Here is a 17598-nt window from a genome sequence, read left to right on the forward strand (position 1 = left end):
CCAGTGCTACAAAATGCATGCTGTGTGAACAGAGGCCTACAGTTTACAGAGCCATCTTGGTCCGACTGCGCCCTGCAAGATAAAGTGCAAAAAAAAAACACATATCAATGTATGTAAGGTATTAGTTTATATTGGGGCCTCAATACGTAAGCCAGCAACCCGCGTCAAGGGTCCTTACATTTTGCCGGTCCTAACGCTAAACATTGAGTAAAAGCTCACCTGTGTTTTTGTCATCATTAATCGGGTCCGATGCGCCCTGCTAGTGCATTTGTTTGGAGGCTTCAGCAGGTAATCATCTCTGCTTTTTTCTCTGTATTTTTTTCAATTTTCTGGAGGATTTTCAAGTCCTCTTTTTGTGTCTGTGAGCTTTTACACAATATTCAAAACACACCAGCAAGTCCACCTCTGAATGGATTAAGAAAAACAAAATTAAGACTTTGGAGTGGCCTAGTCAAAGTCCTGACCTTAATCGGATTGAGATGCTGTGACCTTAAAAAAGCGGTTCATGCTCGTAAATCCTCCAATGTGACTGATTTACAACAATTCTGCAAAGTTGAGTGGCCAAAATTCCTCCAGATCTTTGTAAAAGACTCATTGCCTGTTATCACAGACGCTTGGTTGCAGTTGTTGCTGCTAGGGGCGGCCCAACCACTTATTAGGTTTAGGGGGCATCACTTTTTCACACAGGGCCCTGTAGGTTTGGATTTCCTTTTCCCTTAATAATAAAGGTCTTCATTTAAAAACTGCATTTTGTGATTACTTATCTAATATTTACATTAGTTTGGTGATCTGAGACATTTAATTTCATTGCATGAAAAACATGCAAAAGAATAGGAAATCAGGAAGGGGGCGAACACTTTTTCACACAACTGTATCTAAGTGTACCATGTGTGGTGCAGTCTAAGGAGCCATGTATCTAAGTCTATCATGTGTGATACCCTCATGGACACATCACCATAGTGTATCTTGGTTTCTGTATTTCATAGATTTATTGGAGTCGGATTCCATCAATCTGACAGCCAGGACAGAGTAAGTGATCGATGCAGATGACGATTATTTCGGACCTTTTCTTACCGCCCCTCGTTCCCCTCCAGAATGCGGTGGAATCATATCTTGTGTATTTCTCAGCAGTGACTAAACCCTGAACCTGGGCTTCTCTCCGCACATCGCTCCAATATTAGGGGAGGATTGGATCTGATATGTGTAATTCTACATTACTACATTAGTAATATTTTGGACCCGTTCTCCTCCTCTGTGGCCACATGCCGGACCCCTGAGCAGGACGGAGCACTGAGTCATGTATATGTTGGAGGACACCCCGGGACACATTGGCCGCTGCTTCCACCATTGTAAACAAGGCTTCCATGTGCGTCCAGCTCTGCTACATATGTGCGCGGCGCTGATCTCCTCTACACGATCCTCGTGTTCTAGAAGCGGCGGGTTTCTTGCTATTTATTTAATTGAATCTCTACAAAAAAAGACATAATTAAAATAGAGAAATATTATCACAGAGTCCTATAACCCAGCGGTATTCAATGGTCCTACACACGCAGCTCATTGCAGGGGGGCACTAGTGCAAAAGTTCAATCAGTGCGATATAAAAAGTTCTGCAAGTTTCTAATAGACCGTGTGTTCCAATTGCAGTCAATAAATGGGGGCATAACTTGTTTAAAATCACAGACCTAATAGTACACATCACAGCTGAGATTTTGTTACAATTGCATAAAATCTGATCTATTGTAACAGACGCTCAGGAAAACCAGATGAGTTTAGTTTATAGAGGATTGTTGAAGCTTGATACAAGTGTAACAAACCCGCAGCTGTAACAATATCTCCTTCAGAAAACTTTTCCCTATGTAAAAGCAACGCTGTAAAAAAACCCTATGCTTTACTTACCCTTTCTAGGTCCAGCACTGGTGCTGGTCTCTGTTGTTTGGCTGCAGCGGTGATATCATGTCAGCATAACTGCAGCCAATCACTGAGCTCAGCAGCCTGTACCATCTACATCAGCAGAGCTCAGTGACTGACTGCAGTGCTGTTGATGTGACATCACCGCTGCAGCCAAACAGCAGCAGAGACACAGTGCTAGACCTGGTTAGAAGTTATTTTTTGGGGTCTTTTTTTATGCAATGATCTGTGCATATAGGAAATGAGACAACCCCTTTTAGTCTGATTGATATTGTTTTCATTCACTGACAGCAAGCGGAGACATTGACATGCTGAAACATTGTAACGAAACGTATGTTGCAAAGTTACACATTCTAAAACACAATGATTAAGCTTCATTTGCATGAACTAGGTAAATCCCTGGAAATCTTTTGCTCCATTATTATTGTTTGCAGCCCTTCTGCTCCAGTGCCCCCATGACAACTCTCACGTAATGTCCTCTGACACCTCAGCCTAGACTTTGGGGACATTATGTAAATGAAAATCACATCAATGTTCAGACTTTACGCCGAGCTGTTTGTATGAAGGAGGATGCGGCCAGTAAAGTGGATGATGAAATGGATTCAGACAGTAAAACCCAATGATAAGGCTGAACAAAGGAAATCCAGGACAAGGAGTGTTGTCATAGGGACACGACTCTAGAGAAGAAGTGCCGACTATGGACTTTTAACTTCTCCTTTCTTATGCAGGAAACTTTGGGAAAAATACATAAAACTTTAATTTTCATTATTACGAAATTTGAAAAATTTCAGATATCGTCACTTTGCTGCAGATTTACTCACAGTTCTGTGGTTTATAAACATAACAATAAAATTATTGTTATATATTTATCATAACACAACTGAGCATTCTCCTCGCCACATAGGAAACCTCCCAGGACAGAGTCCTCTTGGCTGTGTTTTCTTTTTGGGTTAGAGGGCAACGGGGTCTACACAGCCCAAAACAAACATCACAGGCATCAACAGAATTGTGGAAGCAGCAAAAATCCTTCCAGGAGCAGTAAACAAGCAAGAAACTGCACAGAGGCGCCCGACGCCTGACTCCAGGCAAATCTGCTGGCAAAGCTTCCAGGCTAAAGGGTAAAGAAAAGAAGATTCATATAATTACAAGTAAATGAAGCTTATAAATACATGAATGCAACTAACATAATACTGCCATCTATGTGCAAGAATACAACTAATATAATACTGCCCCTATGTACAAGAATATAACTACTATAATACTGTTCCTATGTACAAGACTATAACTACTATAATACTGCCCCTATGTACAAGAATATGACTACAATAATACTGCTCCTATGTACAAGAATATAACTACTATAATACTGCTCCTATGTACAAGAATATAACTACTATAATACTGCTCCTATGTACAAGAATATTACTACTATAATACTGCCCCTATGTACAAGAATATAACTACTATAATACTGCTCCTATGTACAAGAATATTACTACTATAATACTGCTCCTATGTACAAGAATATAACTACTATAATACTGCCCCCTATGTACAAGAATATAACTACTATAATACTGCTCCTATGTACAAGAATATTACTACTATAATACTGCCCCTATGTACAAGAATATTACTACTATAATACTGCTCCTATGTACAAGAATATAACTACTATAATACTGCTCCTATGTACAAGAATATAACTACTATAATACTGCCCCCTATGTACAAGAATATAACTACTATAATACTGCTCCTATGTACAAGAATATAACTACTATAATACTGCTCCTATGTACAATAATATAACTACTATAATACTGCTCCTATGTACAAGAATATTACTACTATAATACTGCCCCTATGTACAAGAATATAACTACTATAATACTGCTCCTATGTACAAGAATATTACTACTATAATACTGCTCCTATGTACAAGAATATAACTACTATAATACTGCTCCTATGTACAAGAATATAACTACTATAATACTGCCCCCTATGTACAAGAATATTACTACTATAATACTGCTCCTATGTACAAGAATATAACTACTATAATACTGCCCCCTATGTACAAGAATATAACTACTATAATACTGCTCCTATGTACGAGAATATTACTACTATAATACTGCTCCTATGTACAAGAATATAACTACTATAATACTGCTCCTATGTACAAGAATATAACTACTATAATACTGCCCCTATGTACAAGAATATAACTACTATAATACTGCTCCTATGTACAAGAATATTACTACTATAATACTGCTCCTATGTACAAGAATATAACTACTATAATACTGCTCCTATGTACAAGAATATAACTACTATAATACTGCCCCCTATGTACAAGAATATAACTGCTATAATACTGCCCCCTATGTAGAAGAATATAACTACTATAATACTGCCCCCATGTACAAGAATATAACTACTATAATACTGCTCCTATGTACAAGAATATAACTACTATAAAACTGCTCCTATGTACAAGAATATAACTACTATAATACTGACCCCTATGTACAAGAATATAACTACTATAATACTGCCCCTATGTACAAGAATATAACTACTATAATGCTGCCCCTATGTACAAGAATATAACTACTATAATACTGCTCCTATGTACAAGAATATAACTACTATAATACTGCCCCTATGTACAAGAATATAACTACTATAATACTGCCTCCTATGTACAAGAATATAACTACTATAATACTGCCCCATATGTACAAGAATATAACTACTATAATACTGCCCCTATGTACAAGAATATAACTACTATAATACTGCCCCTATGTACAAGAATATAACTGATATAATGCTGCCCCTATGTACAAGAATATAACTACTATAATACTTCCCCTATGTACAAGAATATAACTACTATAATGCTGCCCCTATGTACAAGAATATAACTACTATAATACTGCTCCTATGTACAAGAATATAACTACTATAATACTGCCCCTATGTACAAGAATATAACTACTATAATGCTGCCCTTATGTACAAGAATATAACTACTATAATACTGCCTCCTATGTACAAGAATATAACTACTATAATACTGCCCCTATGTACAAGAATATAACTACTATAATACTGCCCCTATGTAAAAGAATATAACTACTATAATACTGCCCCATATGTACAAGAATATAACTACTATAATACTGCCTCCTATGTACAAGAATATAACTATTATAATACTGCCCCTATGTACAAGAATATAACTACTATAATACTGCCTCCTATGTACAAGAATATAACTACTATAATACTGCCCCATATGTACAAGAATATAACTACTATAATACTGCCCCTATGTACAAGAATATAACTACTATAATACTGACCCCTATGTACAAGAATATAACTACTATAACACTGACCCTATGTACAAGAATATAACCACTATAATACTGCCCCTATGTACAAGAATATAACTACTATAATGCTGCCCCTATGTACAAGAATATAACTACTATAATACTGCTCCTATGTACAAGAATATAACTACTATAATACTGCCCTTATGTACAAGAATATAACTACTATAATACTGCCTCCTATGTACAAGAATATAACTACTATAATACTGCCCCTATGTACAAGAATATAACTACTATAATACTGCCCCTATGTAAAAGAATATAACTACTATAATACTGCCCCATATGTACAAGAATATAACTACTATAATACTGCCTCCTATGTACAAGAATATAACTATTATAATACTGCCCCTATGTACAAGAATATAACTACTATAATACTGCCTCCTATGTACAAGAATATAACTACTATAATACTGCCCCATATGTACAAGAATATAACTACTATAATACTGCCCCTATGTACAAGAATATAACTACTATAATACTGACCCCTATGTACAAGAATATAACTACTATAACACTGACCCTATGTACAAGAATATAACTACTATAATACTGCCCCTATGTACAAGAATATAACTACTATAATGCTGCCCCTATGTACAAGAATATAACTACTATAATACTGCTCCTATGTACAAGAATATAACTACTATAATACTGCCCCCTATGTACAAGAATATAACTACTATAATATTGCCCCTATGTACAAGAATATAACTATTAAAATGCTGCCCCTATATACAAGAATATAACTACTATAATACTGCCCCTATGTACAAGAATATAACTGATATAATGCTGCCCCTATGTACAAGAATATAACTACTATAATACTTCCCCTATGTACAAGAATATAACTACTATAATGCTGCCCCTATGTACAAGAATATAACTACTATAATACTGCTCCTATGTACAAGAATATAACTACTATAATACTGCCCTTATGTACAAGAATATAACTACTATAATGCTGCCCCTATGTACAAGAATATAACTACTATAATACTGCCTCCTATGTACAAGAATATAACTACTATAATACTGCCCCTATGTACAAGAATATAACTACTATAATACTGCCCCTATGTACAAGAATATAACTACTATAATACTGCCCCATATGTACAAGAATATAACTACTATAATACTGCCTCCTATGTACAAGAATATAACTACTATAATACTGCCCCTATGTACAAGAATATAACTACTATAATACTGCCTCCTATGTACAAGAATATAACTACTATAATACTGCCCCATATGTACAAGAATATAACTACTATAATACTGCCCCTATGTACAAGAATATAACTACTATAATACTGACCCCTATGTACAAGAATATAACTACTATAATACTGCCCCTATGTACAAGAATATAACTACTATAATGCTGCCCCTATGTACAAGAATATAACTACCATAATACTGCTCCTATGTACAAGAATATAACTACTATAATACTGCCCCCTATGTACAAGAATATAACTACTATAATATTGCCCCTATGTACAAGAATATAACTATTAAAATACTGCCCCTATATACAAGAATATAACTACTATAATACTGCTCCTATGTACAAGAATATAACTACTATAATACTGCTCCTATGTACAGGAATATAACTACTATAATACTGCCCCTGTGTACAAGAATATAACTACTATAATACTGCTCCTATGTACAAGAATATAACTACTATAATACTGCTCCTATGTACAGGAATATAACTACTATAATACTGCCCCTATGTACAAGAATATAACTACTATAATACTGCTCCTATGTACAAGAATATAACTACTATAATACTGCTCCTATGTACAGGAATATAACTACTATAATACTGCCCCTATGTACAAGAATATAACTACTATAATACTGCTCCTATGTACAAGAATATAACTACTATAATACTGCTCCTATGTACAAGAATATAACTACTATAATACTGCTCCTATGTACATGAATATAACTACTATAATACTGCTCCCTATATACAAGAATATAACTAATATAATACTGCTCCTATGTACAAGAATAAACAGTTATATGAAAAAGTTTGGGCACCCCTATTAATCTTAAGCTTAATGTTTTATAAAAATTGATTTTTTTGCAACAGCTATTTCAGTTTCATATATCTAATAACTGTTGGACACAGTAATGTTTCTGCCTTGAAATGAGGTTTATTGTACTAACAGAAAATGTGCAATCTGCATTCAAACTAAATTTGACAGGTGCATAAGTATGGGCACCCTTATCATTTTCTTGTTTTAAATACTCCTACCTACTTTTTACTGACTTACTAAAGCACTTTTTTTGGTTTTGTAACCTCATTGAGCTTTGAACTTCATAGCCAGGTGTATGCAATCATGAGAAAAGCTACTTAAAGTGGCCACTTGCAAGTTGTTCTCCTGTTTGAATCTCCTCTGAAGAGTGGCATCATGGACTCCTCAAAGCTGTTCAGGGGAAGGATACAAAAAGCTGTCTCAGAGATTTAACCTGTCAATTTCCACTGTGAGGAACATAGTAAGGAAATGGAAGAACACAGGTACAGTTCTTGTTAAGGCCAGAAGTGGCAGGCCAAGAAAAACATCAGAAAGGCAGAGAAGAAGAATGGTGAGATCAGTCAAGGACAATCCTCAGACCACCTCCAGAGAGCTGCAGCATCAACTTGCTGCAGATGGTGTCACTGTGCATCGGTCAACTATACAACGCACTTTCCACAAGGAGAAGCTGTATGGGAGAGTGATGCGAAAGAAGCAAAAGCACATTTGGAGAAGCCAATCTCTTTTTGGAAGAAGGTCCTGTGGACTGATGAAACCAAGATTGAGTTGTTTGGTCATACAAAAAGGCGTTATGCATGGCAGCAAAAAAAACACAGCATTCCAAGAAAAACACTTGCTACCCACAGTAAAATTTGGTGGAGGTTCCATCATGCTTTGGGGCTGTGTGGCCAATGCCGGCACCGGGAATCTTGTTAAAGTTGAGGGACGTATAGATTCCTCTCAGTATCAGCAGATTCTTGACAATAATGTTCATGAATCAGTGACAAAATTGAAGTTACGCAGGGGATGGATCTTTCAGCAAGACAATGATCCAAAACACTGCTCCAAATCTACTCTGGCATTCATGCAGAGGAACAATTACACTGTTCTGGAATGGCCATCCCAGTCCCCAGACCTGAATATCATTGAACATCTGTGGGATCATTTGAAGAGGGCTGTCCATGCTCGGCGAACATCAAACTTAACTGAACTGGAATTGTTTTGTAAAGAGGAATGGTCAAAAATACCTTCATCCAGGTTCCAGGAACTCATTAAAAGCTACAGGAAGCGACTAGAGGCTGTTATTTTTGCAAAAGGAGGATCTACTAAATATTAATGTCACTTTTCTGGTGAGGTGCCCATACTTATGCACCTGTCAAATTTTGTTTGAATGCAGACTGCACATTTTCTGTTAGTACAATAAACCTCATTTCAAGGCAGAAACATTACTGTGTCCAACAGTTATTAGATATATGAAACTGAAATAGCTGTTGCAAAAAAACAATTTTTATAAAACATTAAGCTTAAGATTAATAGGGGTGTCCAAACTTTTTCATATAACTGTAACTACTATAATACTGCTCCCTATGTACAAGAATATAACTACTATAATACTGCTCCTATGTACAAGAATATAACTACTATAATACTGCCCCTATGTACAAGAATATAACTACTATAATACTGCTCCCTATGTACAAGAATATAACTACTATAATACTGCTCCTATGTACAAGAATATAACTACTATAATACTGCCCCTATGTACAAGAATATAACTACTATAATACTGCTCCTATGTACAAGAATATAACTACTATAATACTGCCGCTATGAATAAGAATATAACTACTATAATACTGCCCCTATGTACAAGAATATAACTACTATAATACTGCCCCCTATGTACAAGAATATAACTACTATAATACTGCTCCTATGTATAAGAATATAACTACTATAATACTGCTCCTATGTACAAGAATATAACTACTATAATACTGCTCCTATGTACAAGATTATATCTACTATAATACTGCCCCCTATGTACAAGAATATAACTACTATAATACTGCCCCTATGTACAAGAATATAACTACTATAATACTGCTCCTATGTACAAGAATATAACTACTATAATACTGCTGCTATGTATAAGAATATAACTACTATAATACTGCCCCTATGTACAAGAATATAACTACTATAATACTGCCCCCTATGTACAACAATATAACTACTATAATACTGCCCCTATGTATAAGAATATAACTACTATAATACTGCTCCTATGTACAAGAATATAACTACTATAATACTGCCCCTATGTATAAGAATATAACTACTATAATACTGCTCCTATGTACAAGAATATATCTACTATAATACTGCCCCCCATGTACAAGAATATAACTACTATAATACTGCTCCTATGTACAAGAATATAACTACTATAATACTGCTCCTATGTACAAGAATATAACTGCTATAATACTGCCCCTATGTACAAGAATATAACTACTATAAGGCCATGTGCACACGTTGCGGATTTCTTGCAGAAATTTCCTGAAGAAAAACAGAAATTTTCTGCAAGAAATCCGCATTTTTTTTTTTGCGTTTTTTTTCCGGTTTTTTTCGCGTTTTTTTAGCATTCTGCAAGCGTAATTAGCTTGCAGAATGCTAAAGTTTTCCAAGCGATCTGTAGCATCGCTTGAAAAACTGACTGACAAGTTGGTCACACTTGTCAAACATACTGTTTGACAAGTGTGACCAACTTTTTACTATAGATGCAGCTTATGCAGCATCTATAGTAAAAGATAGAATGTTTAAAAATAATAAAAAAAATAAAAAAATGCTTATACTCACCTGCAGACATCTCATCAGCGGCGTCCGTTCGTCTTCCTATAGCTGGTCTGTGCGCACAGGGCCTTCCGTGACGTCACGGTCACGTGAGCGGTCACATGACCGCTCACGACCAATCACAGGACAGTGACGTCATCGGCAAGGTCCTTCGCCGCACATCAGCTACAGGAACCGAACGGCAGCGTGCAGCGGTGAGGCGGGAACACTGCGCGGGACATCGAGGGTGAGTATAGGACTATTTTTTATTTTATTTCTTATTTTTTGACCACTTATATGGTGCCCAGTGCGTGGAGGAGAGTCTCCTCTCCTCCACCCTGGGTACCAACCGCACATAATCTGCTTACTTCCCGCATGGTGTGCACAGCCCCGTGCGGGAAGTAAGCAGATCAATGGACCCCTAGGTGTGCGGAATCCCTGCAATTCCGCATTTTTAATGAACATGTTGCTTTTTTTTCCGCTATGCGATTTTTTCGCGGAAAAAATTGCAACATTTGCACAAAAAATGCGGAATACCTTGTAAATAATAGGAGGCATATGTTAGCGTTTTTTTCGCGTTTTTATCACGTTTTTATAGCGAAAAAACGCGAAAAATCCTGAACGTGTGCACATGGCCTAATACTGCCCCTATGTACAAGAATATAACTACTATAATACTGCCCCTATGTACAAGAATATAACTACTATAATACTGCTCCTATGTACAAGAATATATCTAATATAATACTGCCCCCTATGTACAAGCATATAACTACTATAATACTGCCCATATGTACAAGAATATAACTTCTATAATACTGCTCCTATGTACAAGAATATAACTACTATAATACTGCTCCTATGTACAAGAATATAACTACTATAATACTGCCGCTATGTACAAGAATATAACTACTACAATACTGCTCCTATGTACAAGAATATATCTACTATAATACTGCCCCTATGTACAAGAATATAACTACTATAATACTGCTCCTTTGTACAAGAATATAACTACTATAATACTGCCCCTATGTACAAGAATATAACTACTATAATACTGCTCCTATGTACAAGAATATAACTACTATAATACTGCTCCTATGTACAAGAATATATCTACTATAATACTGCTCCTATGTACAAGAATATATCTACTATAATACTGCCCCCTATGTACAAGAATATAACTACTATAATACTGCTCCTATGTACAAGAATATATCTACTATAATACTGCCCCCTATGTACAAGAATATAACTACTATTACACTGTCCCTATGTACAAGAATATAACTACTATAATACTGCTCCTATGTACAAGAATATAACTACTATACTACTGCTCCTATGTACAGGAATATAACTACTATAATACTGCCCCCTATGTACAAGAATATAACTACTATAATACTGCCCCTATGTACAAGAATATAACTACTATAATACTGCCCCTATGTACAAGAATATAACTACTATAATACTGCTCCTATGTACAAGAATATATCTACTATAATACTGCCCCCTATGTACAAGAATATAACTACTATTACACTGTCCCTATGTACAAGAATATAACTACTATAATACTGCTCCTATGTACAAGAATATAACTACTATACTACTGCTCCTATGTACAGGAATATAACTACTATAATACTGCCCCCTATGTACAAGAATATAACTACTATAATACTGCCCCTATGTACAAGAATATAACTACTATAATAATGCTCCTATGTACAAGAATATAACTACTATAATACTGCCTTCTAAAGCGAAAAATGCCATTTATTGTGCACAGGTCATGTGCTAACTTGTGTCTCTATTTGTCCCTCTTTCATGGCTCATTGTCATCTAGGGATCTGAAGAACCTCTTCTGGATTATCTCCTACAGCCCTGCGTTCCCCCTTATGAGCAGATCTTTGTGGGTGACTTAGTAATGATCGGTATCAGTTCTGGAGTCAGATGCATATTGCGCAGGACTTCTCTGCTTCTTATAGGAAGTGACTGTTCTGCTGTGTTTACATTAGGGATAATTTCTTCCTTAATCTGTTCCTAATCCGACATTACGTCCACTTTCCTGGAGATTATGCGTTTGCTGCAGGCTGGGATCTGATATCACTCGGGTTCTGGGCTGATAGAAGAACAAGATGATTCAGCCTGATCATTTCCTCAAAGTCGACTCAGATGTAACGCAAGGAACGTGAATCATTGAGGGAGAAGTAACTGGAGGATGAATAAGCAGGACTCTGGCACATGGATGTGAGACCCCCACTCACCGGACCCCTCCTTCCATGGAAAGTAACAATGTTCCAAGGTTACCGTTTTTCTTTTAACTTATGGTGGGATTTTTCTTAGTGTGAATGTGAATAACAAATGGTAACTATCATAGGTATGGCTCAACCAGCATCTATAAGGTTAAACAAAAGGAGGAGCCTCAGCTCATGCTAGTCTCCGCCCCTTAAGTATGTTGTGTGGATATTCAAGAGGCTCCTCCCCCTCTTTGTAATGGAGAGAATAAGACTACGGCCAACCTGGGCAGCTGCATAGGAGCCCTGTCGATAAGGGGGCTCCGAATACAGGAGTGCTATAAATGTATAAGGCATAACTCCAAACCTTTCCAGATCCTGTCCCAGATTTAGGAATCTGTATTGTGAGATTGAGAGTATGCCCAAATTTCAAGTGTATTCGTATCCTTAGGATGCAGATACAGCCGGACATAATGGTGGAGCAGGGAGCCATCGGCTCTCTGCTCCACCATTCAGACTTTGCATACGAATTCAACTGGTGCAAACACTTTCCTAAATGGTGGATGTTGTGAGGAGCAGCTCATTGCTGGACTGGGCAGGGCGTGTAGTCTTTTGCATTTATCCAATGAGCTATGGTTTGTGTAGGACGGGCTCCATACTATGTGAGGTGCTATCAGAATGTGTGGGGGCATTGTGAAGGGCATCATACTGTGTGATGGGCATTGTTATGACCATCCTAATATGTGGGGGAACACTGGGGGCATTATTATTTGTCACATTTTTTTTTTCCAGAGAAATGCAATGTGGGGGGGCAGATAATGTATGCGGAGGCATTTTTGGGGGCATCATACTGTGTGGGGCGGTATCTTACTCTGTCATGGGAACATAAGTGGCTTCACCAAGGACCCTATTTTGTGTAGGAGCACAAAAAAGGACTGGGTGGTCTTAAGGGGGTGGTTTGAACTACAACACATGCCCCTCTTTCCTTTCTTTAAAAGTTGGAGGGTGTTTATAAAAAGTTATAAGAAAGCTTGTGCCCTCGTGATGAGCTCTGGACAATCTGTTCCTGACAACCGTAACAAAAAAAGTGGGATTGGGCGCAGTTGTCAGAGTCCATAAATCGGGGTCAATTAGGCATAAATTCTGATATTAGGGTAGGATGAAGTGAACATACACCAGGAGTCAGGTCATTTGTGGCTATGGAGATGGGGGCCCCTCATTCCCATCACTTATCATTGTTTGGGGCCCCTGAGGTCCGGCAGGCAGCTGGTTGGGTGAATGCCCTTTGGGCCTCATCCATCTGGAGGCGATTGCACAAGGTTTGCTCTTTCTACATCTGGATCCCGTTCAGTCCTTACACAATGCAGATACAGTATAATGGCTACAATGTGTAACAATGTATCCGATTGTTTGGAGTTCTCCAAAAGGTGCAAAATAAACTGTATCCTTCCAGAGCCTGGACCTGCAAACCCGTTCAGAACACTCCTGTAAGAAGGCATAGTCTCTCCGGCGGTCCCGTAGAGCGGTCCTGTTGACATTGCTAAGTGACCACCTTGTGTGATGTATAAACAATGGCGCTCACCGGCTTCGTGTTACTGTTAGCACAGATGGGATCAGTCTGTGCCCACATTAAAGTGATGACACCGGGCGCTATAAACACACAGAAGTAGTGAAATACGGTGTTATTGGAAGCCCTGGAGCTGATGATGGCCCATTAATAGACAGGAGCGTCCATCAGATGTGTCGCCTGCTCTCATTCATGTGTATTTCATTGTAGATTCTGTGTATAATCATCTATTCATTTAAAGCATATGATAAAATTGATGATTCTTGCCCAGAATCCTGAATTGCAAAATACAGGCAAATATACGGATCACATTTTCTTGTTTTTTTTAATTAATCTAGATCAATCTAAATTCTATTTTTATTATTGTAGCTTCTATTTTTTTTATACTGAGCTCCGTATCTAGAGCTATAGAGCAACATGATAGCAGTCTATCTACCTGCAGCCACCACTAGAGGGAGCTCATGAGCTAACTGCATACTGCCTTTACATACAACTCGATAATAAACCTGTATACACAAAGCTCTAGACACTCTTCAGTGTTTCTGTGCACATGGAAGTCTAACAGTCAAAACTTTTTTATTTGATGGGCTACCGAAATAATGTTGTGACTTTATATAGGTATGTTTATTAAAAAATTTAAAATATTTTTTCATTTTTTTGGCTTAATTCAGGGTAAAATGTCCAAAATTATATGTATAAAAAAAGGATGTATTATTTATTTATAGTTTATCAATTCTATAAATTTACTAATGGACATCAAAATCAAAGTATTAGAATGGGTTCCTGATTTTGTTGTAGTTATTTTGATACATAATATTAATTCAATAATATATTATATTATTTTTGCAGATTTTTAGCCACTGGGAAAAAACAACCCCAAAAGAGTCACTTGAGAAGCCAATCTGGAGATCTGCTATGCTGGGGGGGGGGGAAGTCCAGCAATCACATGATCACCAGGCATAGCTAAGGGGCGCAGGCTCCCTCTAGTGGTGGCTGCAGGCAGCATCAAATTAATTAAATCCTGCTTAATTTGGAACACAGAATAATGGACTTGAGATTGAATAATGGAAATGAGATTATTAGCTAGAAAAACGGAAGGAACTGTTTTGTGAGGACTTTCTGTCTGCATTTTGTTGAGCAGAGAAATGGAGGGCTTAAACCCAGTTTCCTAGCATGGTTTGTCAGCAGGTACTTTGCGACCCCTGAGCCATGCACCTCTGGCACTCCCTGCGTTCCTTACACCAGTCCAGTATTGAACATAACGCAAGCACATGTATTGTATTTTATGTCAATTTTATCCATGGACCTTCTAACTTCTTTATTTTTTCTGGAAAAAAAAATATTTATATATATATATATATATATATATATATATATATATATATGTATATACATGTATGTATATATCTTCTAATATTCTTCTAATATTTTATCTGACTTTTTCTGTAGCTATTTTATTAACCTAACCCTTTCTGCCTATGCAGAGCGCAGCAGCCCAGATGAGTTTGTCATTGGTTGCTGTGCTGTGCATAGGCAGTAAGCAATATGACAAAGCTCACTGCATTATATTGAAAGCTTTGTTATATCGGTTTGGTGCTGTTCCAAGATGAAGCAGCTCAGTGCAGTGTGGTCCTGGATCATTTGATATTTGGGATCCCATAGAATTTGCCGCACAGGGCAGGTCCCCCCATATCCCTGCTAGTTAGTTCATACCATGAAGCCTCTCCATGTTTGGACTGGGACCGTTACATCAATATGTGCAAGTAAACAGATAAGTAGAGTTTATTCCGTTCCTCGTCCTCTTCTGTGCAGCACATGCTAGAATTGGGCAATTGCTGTAAATCCTGCACTGCACCTTGTGGTTTTCATTTACGTCTTAATTAATTCCGCCAGTCCAGTAAAAATCAAACACATGACGTCTGTGTAATTATTATCTCCTTGCGGCCATATTGTGGTTATGCAGACAATTATAAAAAGATATTTCAAAGCCCAGAAATATTAAAAGCAGTAACTGAAAAAAAAAATCCCATTGTATAAACAGTCCTAGGACATCTGTAAATATTCTCTAGAAAATATAAGTTCTGGGTCGTACCCGCTTGCCAAATTAAAAATAAGATGTTTGTGGTAGAGATGGGCACATAGGCAGAGACCTGAGAGTCCAGGACAGCGGGAGGGGAGAAGCCGCTGGGGACCCACCTGTCTCACTAGTCTGTAGCGCAGTTTTGGTCCCCAGCAGCTGTTACAATAAATAGCAATAAAGGCCACACTAATTAATACTTGGTTGCTCACCCTTTGGCATTGATGACAGCCTCCAAACGTTTCTTGTAGCCATCTATAAGCTTCTTACACTCCTCAGCCGGGATCTTCTCCCACTCTTCCTTTGCAGTTTGTTTAAGCTCTTGAATGTTTGCAGGGTTCTCTTTCCCAATAGCAGATTTTACCTCACCCCAAAGATTTTCAATGGGACTGAGGTCTGGACTCATTGCTGGCCATTTTAAAACAGTCCATTTTTTTCAACCATTTTGTGTAGTTTTAGATGTGTGCATTGTCTTGCTGGAGGACCCATGATCTTCAACTCAAGCCAACTTTTCTTACACTGAGTAGGACATTTCACTCTAAACTCTCTTGATAATTCTCTGATTTCATGATTTCTGTGATAAAGGCAAGGCCCCCAGTTCCAGTTGCAGCAAAGCACCACAGCATTATGGATCCTCCACCATGCTTAACTGTTGGTAGGGTGTTCTTTTCCTTATAAGATTTATTGTGCCGCCTGTAATCAAACTGTTACTTTGCATTGTCAAAAAGCTCTATTTTTGTTTCATCTGTCCACAGAACATTTTCCCAGAAGGATTGTGTTTTGTCAAGGTACTCTTTGGTAAAGATCAGTCTTTCCTTTTTATGTATTTTCTTCAGCAATGGTTTCATCCTTTGCCCATAAAGCTTTGCTTGGCTTAGTGGGCTGCATATTGTACTTGTTGAAATCATGACCAGAGAGTTTTTCAGGTTGGCCTTAAGGTCTTTGGATGTTTGACGTGGTGTTTTTCCAACATTCGCACCAAACTTCGAAGACCGCTCTTGTCAATGTTCCTCTTTCCTCATGTCCAGGGAGGTTCTGGATGGTTCCATTCTTGGCAAACTTCTTAATAACATTGCACACTGTTGAAACTGGGATGCCAAGGTCTTTGGAGATGGCCTTATACCCTTTAGAAGTCTTGTGTTTGCTAATAATAGCAGTTCTCATGTCCTCAGACAGCTCCTTGGTCTTCACCATTGTGACAAAGGAACAGGCCCTACCATGTGGCTTTCTAAAACACTGATTTCTTCATTCATTGGCTAATTCATGTCACATGGGCACCAACAATTAATCAGAAGTGATTCTCAGTTCTGATTTAGCACAGTCGAGTCAAACGTGTTTCCATCCTAATTTAATGTAAATGGAGCCAATACCAGTGTTACAGCGAGCTTTAGGTTTTTCTATTTTTCCATCCCATTGTTTTTTGTTTTAAATTATTGTTTATCATTTGCACTTTTGTATTTAACACAAGTGC

General features: G+C 37.4%; 1 long non-coding RNA gene across 1 annotated transcript in view; it reads right to left on the bottom strand.

The window, feature by feature from the left end:
• Positions 1 to 868: 868 nt before the first annotated feature.
• LOC143787660 (uncharacterized) overlaps positions 869 to 17598 on the bottom strand; it is a 67481-nt gene continuing 50751 nt past the window's right edge. Inside the window, exons 2-3 of the long non-coding RNA XR_013218424.1 lie at positions 2730 to 3019; positions 869 to 1468 (exon numbers count right to left, since the gene is read on the bottom strand). This is a non-coding gene — a long non-coding RNA (uncharacterized LOC143787660). The remainder of the gene's footprint in view (positions 1469 to 2729; positions 3020 to 17598) is intronic.

The sequence above is a fragment of the Ranitomeya variabilis genome, chromosome 8 (assembly GCF_051348905.1).
Source record: "Ranitomeya variabilis isolate aRanVar5 chromosome 8, aRanVar5.hap1, whole genome shotgun sequence".
In the NCBI taxonomy this organism is placed as follows: domain Eukaryota; kingdom Metazoa; phylum Chordata; class Amphibia; order Anura; family Dendrobatidae; genus Ranitomeya; species Ranitomeya variabilis.